Raw genomic sequence first — 9,826 nt, 5'->3', positions numbered from 1 at the left:
TCCAGCAAGCCAAATAGCCTGGGGACCTGTGGCCATTTAGCCTTGAAGCCATGTAGTCAGGCTCCTAGCTACCAAAAACCGAAACCAACCAACCCTGGGAAAGTTGCAAACCCTTGAGTAGTTCAGTAAAAGGAAGTTGCAGCGCAGCTGAGTGGCTCAGTGGACAGAGAGCTGGGCCTCAAGACCAGAGGTCGTAGGTTCGAATCTGACCCCAGACTTTTCTTCATTTTCTAACTCTGGGCAAGTACTACAAGCCAACAAAAATCTGTACTTTCTATTACTGCTGTCAACATTTGCTTTTGGAGTCACTGTGTCTCATTCATCACTTCCATGATGGCTCTTTGAAAATGGAATATCTAAAGGCGACTATTACTGAGTCACAGCAGAGTTGTAGTTTGAGATTATGTCCTTTCGTTCGTGATCCATAACTTCAATTTCCATACAAAGTTCCTCAATGAACACTTAAATTGATCGTGAGAACCATTTATCATTAGATATTGTAAAGAATCCTAAGGGGGTGGGTGGGCGGCTGGGTAGCTCAGTGGATTGGGCGGCTGGGTAGCTCAGTGGATTGAGAGCCAAGCCTAGAGGTGGGAGGTCCTAGGTTCGAATCCAGCCTCAGCCACTTCCCAGCTGTGTGAACCTGGGCAAGTCACTTGACCCCCATTGCCTAGCCCTTACCACTCTTCTGCCTTGGAGCCAATACACAGTGTATATATATATATATATATATATATATATACATATACATACATACATATACATATACATATATATAATATACAGTATATATATAAGGGTTTAAAAAAAAGAAATAACTTGACTGGCATCGATGAATAGAATTAACATTTTAAAACAATATAATTAACATCTAAAAGAAACAAATATTCATCCTGGGGTTGAGAAATCCCTTTAATATTAAAAATAGAAGCCAAGAAAGGAATTATTCTTGGACATCCCTCTCAGGCAATGGAAATGATAGAAATCTCTCCACTACCTGTCTGGCTCTATGACCAGAGGTGGCAGTTCCAATTTTGCTCCCCAAGGAAGTTCTTTCCTATTGTCAAGCTGGTCTCTGCTGGTATCCTCCTTATGCAGTTCCACCTGTTGAGCTCTATTCAGATCGGAGCCATCCTGGGACCACAAAGAGAGCTGGGTAAGAGTAGGTGTGGATACAGCATGGACTCTTTCTTTAGTTCAGGTACCTCCCTGGGGACCTTTTGGGGAAGTCCTTCCTTCTATCCTCAGGCAGCAGCTTTGGAAATCAACCCACTGAAGAGCTTCCTCATGAAGGGTTATGGGTTGTTTTCAGCTGAGCTTTTTATGGCCACGGAGGGAAGGAAGAGAGGCTCAGCATAAAGGGTTGAATCAGCTGGGACTTGCACCGATTAGCCATTTGGCCAGCTTCTCCATTGTGCTTGTCCCAGAAGAAGAAGGCACTTGTTGATGGAGTGCCCTTTGTCAAAGGAAGCTTTGTGAAGCTCAGGCTTCTCCTGAAGTCCATGGTTCAGATCAGCAGGCGGCTTTTTGAGTGTCGTAATGAATGAAGCCTCCAGCAAGCCAAATAGCCTGGGGACCTGTGGCCATTTAGCCTTGAAGCCATGTAGTCAGGCTCCTAGCTACCAAAAACCAAAACCAACCAACCCTGGGAAAGTTGCAAACCCTTGAGTAGTTCAGTAAAAGGAAGTTGCAGCGCAGCTGAGTGGCTCAGTGGACAGAGAGCTGGGCCTCAAGACCAGAGGTCGTAGGTTCGAATCTGACCCCAGACTTTTCTTCATTTTCTAACTCTGGGCAAGTACTACAAGCCAACAAAAATCTGTACTTTCTATTACTGCTGTCAACATTTGCTTTTGGAGTCACTGTGTCTCATTCATCACTTCCATGATGGCTCTTTGAAAATGGAATATCTAAAGGCGACTATTACTGAGTCACAGCAGAGTTGTAGTTTGAGATTATGTCCTTTCGTTCGTGATCCATAACTTCAATTTCCATACAAAGTTCCTCAATGAACACTTAAATTGATCGTGAGAACCATTTATCATTAGATATTGTAAAGAATCCTAAGGGGGTGGGTGGGCGGCTGGGTAGCTCAGTGGATTGGGCGGCTGGGTAGCTCAGTGGATTGAGAGCCAAGCCTAGAGGTGGGAGGTCCTAGGTTCGAATCCAGCCTCAGCCACTTCCCAGCTGTGTGAACCTGGGCAAGTCACTTGACCCCCATTGCCTAGCCCTTACCACTCTTCTGCCTTGGAGCCAATACACAGTGTATATATATATATATATATATATATATATATATATATATACATATACATACATACATATACATATACATATATATAATATACAGTATATATATAAGGGTTTAAAAAAAAGAAATAACTTGACTGGCATCGATGAATAGAATTAACATTTTAAAACAATATAATTAACATCTAAAAGAAACAAATATTCATCCTGGGGTTGAGAAATCCCTTTAATATTAAAAATAGAAGCCAAGAAAGGAATTATTCTTGGACATCCCTCTCAGGCAATGGAAATGATAGAAATCTCTCCACTACCTGTCTGGCTCTATGACCAGAGGTGGCAGTTCCAATTTTGCTCCCCAAGGAAGTTCTTTCCTATTGTCAAGCTGGTCTCTGCTGGTATCCTCCTTATGCAGTTCCACCTGTTGAGCTCTATTCAGATCGGAGCCATCCTGGGACCACAAAGAGAGCTGGGTAAGAGTAGGTGTGGATACAGCATGGACTCTTTCTTTAGTTCAGGTACCTCCCTGGGGACCTTTTGGGGAAGTCCTTCCTTCTATCCTCAGGCAGCAGCTTTGGAAATCAACCCACTGAAGAGCTTCCTCATGAAGGGTTATGGGTTGTTTTCAGCTGAGCTTTTTATGGCCACGGAGGGAAGGAAGAGAGGCTCAGCATAAAGGGTTGAATCAGCTGGGACTTGCACCGATTAGCCATTTGGCCAGCTTCTCCATTGTGCTTGTCCCAGAAGAAGAAGGCACTTGTTGATGGAGTGCCCTTTGTCAAAGGAAGCATTGTGAAGCTCAGGCTTCTCCTGAAGTCCATGGTTCAGATCAGCAGGCGGCTTTTTGAGTGTCGTAATGAATGAAGCCTCCAGCAAGCCAAATAGCCTGGGGACCTGTGGCCATTTAGCCTTGAAGCCATGTAGTCAGGCTCCTAGCTACCAAAAACCGAAACCAACCAACCCTGGGAAAGTTGCAAACCCTTGAGTAGTTCAGTAAAAGGAAGTTGCAGCGCAGCTGAGTGGCTCAGTGGATAGAGAGCTGGGCCTCAAGACCAGAGGTCGTAGGTTCGAATCTGACCCCAGACTTTTCTTCATTTTCTAACTCTGGGCAAGTACTACAAGCCAACAAAAATCTGTACTTTCTATTACTGCTGTCAACATTTGCTTTTGGAGTCACTGTGTCTCATTCATCACTTCCATGATGGCTCTTTGAAAATGGAATATCTAAAGGCGACTATTACTGAGTCACAGCAGAGTTGTAGTTTGAGATTATGTCCTTTCGTTCGTGATCCATAACTTCAATTTCCATACAAAGTTCCTCAATGAACACTTAAATTGATCGTGAGAACCATTTATCATTAGATATTGTAAAGAATCCTAAGGGGGTGGGTGGGCGGCTGGGTAGCTCAGTGGATTGGGCGGCTGGGTAGCTCAGTGGATTGAGAGCCAAGCCTAGAGGTGGGAGGTCCTAGGTTCGAATCCAGCCTCAGCCACTTCCCAGCTGTGTGAACCTGGGCAAGTCACTTGACCCCCATTGCCTAGCCCTTACCACTCTTCTGCCTTGGAGCCAATACACAGTGTATATATATATACATATACATACATACATATACATATACATATATATAATATACAGTATATATATAAGGGTTTAAAAAAAAGAAATAACTTGACTGGCATCGATGAATAGAATTAACATTTTAAAACAATATAATTAACATCTAAAAGAAACAAATATTCATCCTGGGGTTGAGAAATCCCTTTAATATTAAAAATAGAAGCCAAGAAAGGAATTATTCTTGGACATCCCTCTCAGGCAATGGAAATGATAGAAATCTCTCCACTACCTGTCTGGCTCTATGACCAGAGGTGGCAGTTCCAATTTTGCTCCCCAAGGAAGTTCTTTCCTATTGTCAAGCTGGTCTCTGCTGGTATCCTCCTTATGCAGTTCCACCTGTTGAGCTCTATTCAGATCGGAGCCATCCTGGGACCACAAAGAGAGCTGGGTAAGAGTAGGTGTGGATACAGCATGGACTCTTTCTTTAGTTCAGGTACCTCCCTGGGGACCTTTTGGGGAAGTCCTTCCTTCTATCCTCAGGCAGCAGCTTTGGAAATCAACCCACTGAAGAGCTTCCTCATGAAGGGTTATGGGTTGTTTTCAGCTGAGCTTTTTATGGCCACGGAGGGAAGGAAGAGAGGCTCAGCATAAAGGGTTGAATCAGCTGGGACTTGCACCGATTAGCCATTTGGCCAGCTTCTCCATTGTGCTTGTCCCAGAAGAAGAAGGCACTTGTTGATGGAGTGCCCTTTGTTAAAGGAAGCATTGTGAAGCTCAGGCTTCTCCTGAAGTCCATGGTTCAGATCAGCAGGCGGCTTTTTGAGTGTCGTAATGAATGAAGCCTCCAGCAAGCCAAATAGCCTGGGGACCTGTGGCCATTAAGAGAGGCTCAGCATAAAGGGTTGAATCAGCTGGGATTTGCACCGATTAGCCATTTGGCCAGCTTCTCCATTGTGCTTGTCCCAGAAGAAGAAGGCACTTGTTGATGGAGTGCCCTTTGTCAAAGGAAGCTTTGTGAAGCTCAGGCTTCTCCTGAAGTCCATGGTTCAGATCAGCAGGCGGCTTTTTGAGTGTCGTAATGAATGAAGCCTCCAGCAAGCCAAATAGCCTGGGGACCTGTGGCCATTTAGCCTTGAAGCCATGTAGTCAGGCTCCTAGCTACCAAAAACCGAAACCAACCAACCCTGGGAAAGTTGCAAACCCTTGAGTAGTTCAGTAAAAGGAAGTTGCAGCGCAGCTGAGTGGCTCAGTGGACAGAGAGCTGGGCCTCAAGACCAGAGGTCGTAGGTTCGAATCTGACCCCAGACTTTTCTTCATTTTCTAACTCTGGGCAAGTACTACAAGCCAACAAAAATCTGTACTTTCTATTACTGCTGTCAACATTTGCTTTTGGAGTCACTGTGTCTCATTCATCACTTCCATGATGGCTCTTTGAAAATGGAATATCTAAAGGCGACTATTACTGAGTCACAGCAGAGTTGTAGTTTGAGATTATGTCCTTTCGTTCGTGATCCATAACTTCAATTTCCATACAAAGTTCCTCAATGAACACTTAAATTGATCGTGAGAACCATTTATCATTAGATATTGTAAAGAATCCTAAGGGGGTGGGTGGGCGGCTGGGTAGCTCAGTGGATTGAGAGCCAAGCCTAGAGGTGGGAGGTCCTAGGTTCGAATCCAGCCTCAGCCACTTCCCAGCTGTGTGAACCTGGGCAAGTCACTTGACCCCCATTGCCTAGCCCTTACCACTCTTCTGCCTTGGAGCCAATACACAGTATATATATATATATATATATATATATATATATATATATATATATATATATATATACATACATACATATACATATACATATATATAATATACAGTATATATATAAGGGTTTAAAAAAAAGAAATAACTTGACTGGCATCGATGAATAGAATTAACATTTTAAAACAATATAATTAACATCTAAAAGAAAAAAATATTCATCCTGGGGTTGAGAAATCCCTTTAATATTAAAAATAGAAGCCAGGAAAGGAATTATTATTGGACATCCCTCTCAGGCAATGGAAATGATAGAAATCTCTCCACTACCTGTCTGGCTCTATGACCAGAGGTGGCAGTTCCAATTTTGCTCCCCAAGGAAGTTCTTTCCTATTGTCAAGCTGGTCTCTGCTGGTATCCTCCTTATGCAGTTCCACCTGTTGAGCTCTATTCAGATCGGAGCCATCCTGGGACCACAAAGAGAGCTGGGTAAGAGTAGGTGTGGATACAGCATGGACTCTTTCTTTAGTTCAGGTACCTCCCTGGGGACCTTTTGGGGAAGTCCTTCCTTCTATCCTCAGGCAGCAGCTTTGGAAATCAACCCACTGAAGAGCTTCCTCATGAAGGGTTATGGGTTGTTTTCAGCTGAGCTTTTTATGGCCACGGAGGGAAGGAAGAGAGGCTCAGCATAAAGGGTTGAATCAGCTGGGACTTGCACCGATTAGCCATTTGGCCAGCTTCTCCATTGTGCTTGTCCCAGAAGAAGAAGGCACTTGTTGATGGAGTGCCCTTTGTCAAAGGAAGCTTTGTGAAGCTCAGGCTTCTCCTGAAGTCCATGGTTCAGATCAGCAGGCGGCTTTTTGAGTGTCGTAATGAATGAAGCCTCCAGCAAGCCAAATAGCCTGGGGACCTGTGGCCATTTAGCCTTGAAGCCATGTAGTCAGGCTCCTAGCTACCAAAAACCGAAACCAACCAACCCTGGGAAAGTTGCAAACCCTTGAGTAGTTCAGTAAAAGGAAGTTGCAGCGCAGCTGAGTGGCTCAGTGGACAGAGAGCTGGGCCTCAAGACCAGAGGTCGTAGGTTCGAATCTGACCCCAGACTTTTCTTCATTTTCTAACTCTGGGCAAGTACTACAAGCCAACAAAAATCTGTACTTTCTATTACTGCTGTCAACATTTGCTTTTGGAGTCACTGTGTCTCATTCATCACTTCCATGATGGCTCTTTGAAAATGGAATATCTAAAGGCGACTATTACTGAGTCACAGCAGAGTTGTAGTTTGAGATTATGTCCTTTCGTTCGTGATCCATAACTTCAATTTCCATACAAAGTTCCTCAATGAACACTTAAATTGATCGTGAGAACCATTTATCATTAGATATTGTAAAGAATCCTAAGGGGGTGGGTGGGCGGCTGGGTAGCTCAGTGGACTGAGAGCCAAGCCTAGAGGTGGGAGGTCCTAGGTTCGAATCCAGCCTCAGCCACTTCCCAGCTGTGTGAACCTGGGCAAGTCACTTGACCCCCATTGCCTAGCCCTTACCACTCTTCTGCCTTGGAGCCAATACACAGTATATATATATATATATATATATATATATATATATATATATATATATATATATATACATACATACATATACATATACATATATATAATATACAGTATATATATAAGGGTTTAAAAAAAAGAAATAACTTGACTGGCATCGATGAATAGAATTAACATTTTAAAACAATATAATTAACATCTAAAAGAAAAAAATATTCATCCTGGGGTTGAGAAATCCCTTTAATATTAAAAATAGAAGCCAGGAAAGGAATTATTATTGGACATCCCTCTCAGGCAATGGAAATGATAGAAATCTCTCCACTACCTGTCTGGCTCTATGACCAGAGGTGGCAGTTCCAATTTTGCTCCCCAAGGAAGTTCTTTCCTATTGTCAAGCTGGTCTCTGCTGGTATCCTCCTTATGCAGTTCCACCTGTTGAGCTCTATTCAGATCGGAGCCATCCTGGGACCACAAAGAGAGCTGGGTAAGAGTAGGTGTGGATACAGCATGGACTCTTTCTTTAGTTCAGGTACCTCCCTGGGGACCTTTTGGGGAAGTCCTTCCTTCTATCCTCAGGCAGCAGCTTTGGAAATCAACCCACTGAAGAGCTTCCTCATGAAGGGTTATGGGTTGTTTTCAGCTGAGCTTTTTATGGCCACGGAGGGAAGGAAGAGAGGCTCAGCATAAAGGGTTGAATCAGCTGGGACTTGCACCGATTAGCCATTTGGCCAGCTTCTCCATTGTGCTTGTCCCAGAAGAAGAAGGCACTTGTTGATGGAGTGCCCTTTGTCAAAGGAAGCTTTGTGAAGCTCAGGCTTCTCCTGAAGTCCATGGTTCAGATCAGCAGGCGGCTTTTTGAGTGTCGTAATGAATGAAGCCTCCAGCAAGCCAAATAGCCTGGGGACCTGTGGCCATTTAGCCTTGAAGCCATGTAGTCAGGCTCCTAGCTACCAAAAACCGAAACCAACCAACCCTGGGAAAGTTGCAAACCCTTGAGTAGTTCAGTAAAAGGAAGTTGCAGCGCAGCTGAGTGGCTCAGTGGACAGAGAGCTGGGCCTCAAGACCAGAGGTCGTAGGTTCGAATCTGACCCCAGACTTTTCTTCATTTTCTAACTCTGGGCAAGTACTACAAGCCAACAAAAATCTGTACTTTCTATTACTGCTGTCAACATTTGCTTTTGGAGTCACTGTGTCTCATTCATCACTTCCATGATGGCTCTTTGAAAATGGAATATCTAAAGGCGACTATTACTGAGTCACAGCAGAGTTGTAGTTTGAGATTATGTCCTTTCGTTCGTGATCCATAACTTCAATTTCCATACAAAGTTCCTCAATGAACACTTAAATTGATCGTGAGAACCATTTATCATTAGATATTGTAAAGAATCCTAAGGGGGTGGGTGGGCGGCTGGGTAGCTCAGTGGATTGAGAGCCAAGCCTAGAGGTGGGAGGTCCTAGGTTCGAATCCAGCCTCAGCCACTTCCCAGCTGTGTGAACCTGGGCAAGTCACTTGACCCCCATTGCCTAGCCCTTACCACTCTTCTGCCTTGGAGCCAATACACAGTATATATATATATATATATATATATATATATATATATATATATATATATATACATACATACATATACATATACATATATATAATATACAGTATATATATAAGGGTTTAAAAAAAAGAAATAACTTGACTGGCATCGATGAATAGAATTAACATTTTAAAACAATATAATTAACATCTAAAAGAAAAAAATATTCATCCTGGGGTTGAGAAATCCCTTTAATATTAAAAATAGAAGCCAGGAAAGGAATTATTATTGGACATCCCTCTCAGGCAATGGAAATGATAGAAATCTCTCCACTACCTGTCTGGCTCTATGACCAGAGGTGGCAGTTCCAATTTTGCTCCCCAAGGAAGTTCTTTCCTATTGTCAAGCTGGTCTCTGCTGGTATCCTCCTTATGCAGTTCCACCTGTTGAGCTCTATTCAGATCGGAGCCATCCTGGGACCACAAAGAGAGCTGGGTAAGAGTAGGTGTGGATACAGCATGGACTCTTTCTTTAGTTCAGGTACCTCCCTGGGGACCTTTTGGGGAAGTCCTTCCTTCTATCCTCAGGCAGCAGCTTTGGAAATCAACCCACTGAAGAGCTTCCTCATGAAGGGTTATGGGTTGTTTTCAGCTGAGCTTTTTATGGCCACGGAGGGAAGGAAGAGAGGCTCAGCATAAAGGGTTGAATCAGCTGGGACTTGCACCGATTAGCCATTTGGCCAGCTTCTCCATTGTGCTTGTCCCAGAAGAAGAAGGCACTTGTTGATGGAGTGCCCTTTGTCAAAGGAAGCTTTGTGAAGCTCAGGCTTCTCCTGAAGTCCATGGTTCAGATCAGCAGGCGGCTTTTTGAGTGTCGTAATGAATGAAGCCTCCAGCAAGCCAAATAGCCTGGGGACCTGTGGCCATTTAGCCTTGAAGCCATGTAGTCAGGCTCCTAGCTACCAAAAACCGAAACCAACCAACCCTGGGAAAGTTGCAAACCCTTGAGTAGTTCAGTAAAAGGAAGTTGCAGCGCAGCTGAGTGGCTCAGTGGACAGAGAGCTGGGCCTCAAGACCAGAGGTCGTAGGTTCGAATCTGACCCCAGACTTTTCTTCATTTTCTAACTCTGGGCAAGTACTACAAGCCAACAAAAATCTGTACTTTCTATTACTGCTGTCAACATTTGCTTTTGGAGT

This window comes from Monodelphis domestica, chromosome 7, assembly GCF_027887165.1.
Source record: "Monodelphis domestica isolate mMonDom1 chromosome 7, mMonDom1.pri, whole genome shotgun sequence".
NCBI classification, from domain to species: domain Eukaryota; kingdom Metazoa; phylum Chordata; class Mammalia; order Didelphimorphia; family Didelphidae; genus Monodelphis; species Monodelphis domestica.
The sequence above is the reverse complement of the archived record's forward strand: the minus strand, read 5'-3'. Positions refer to the sequence as shown.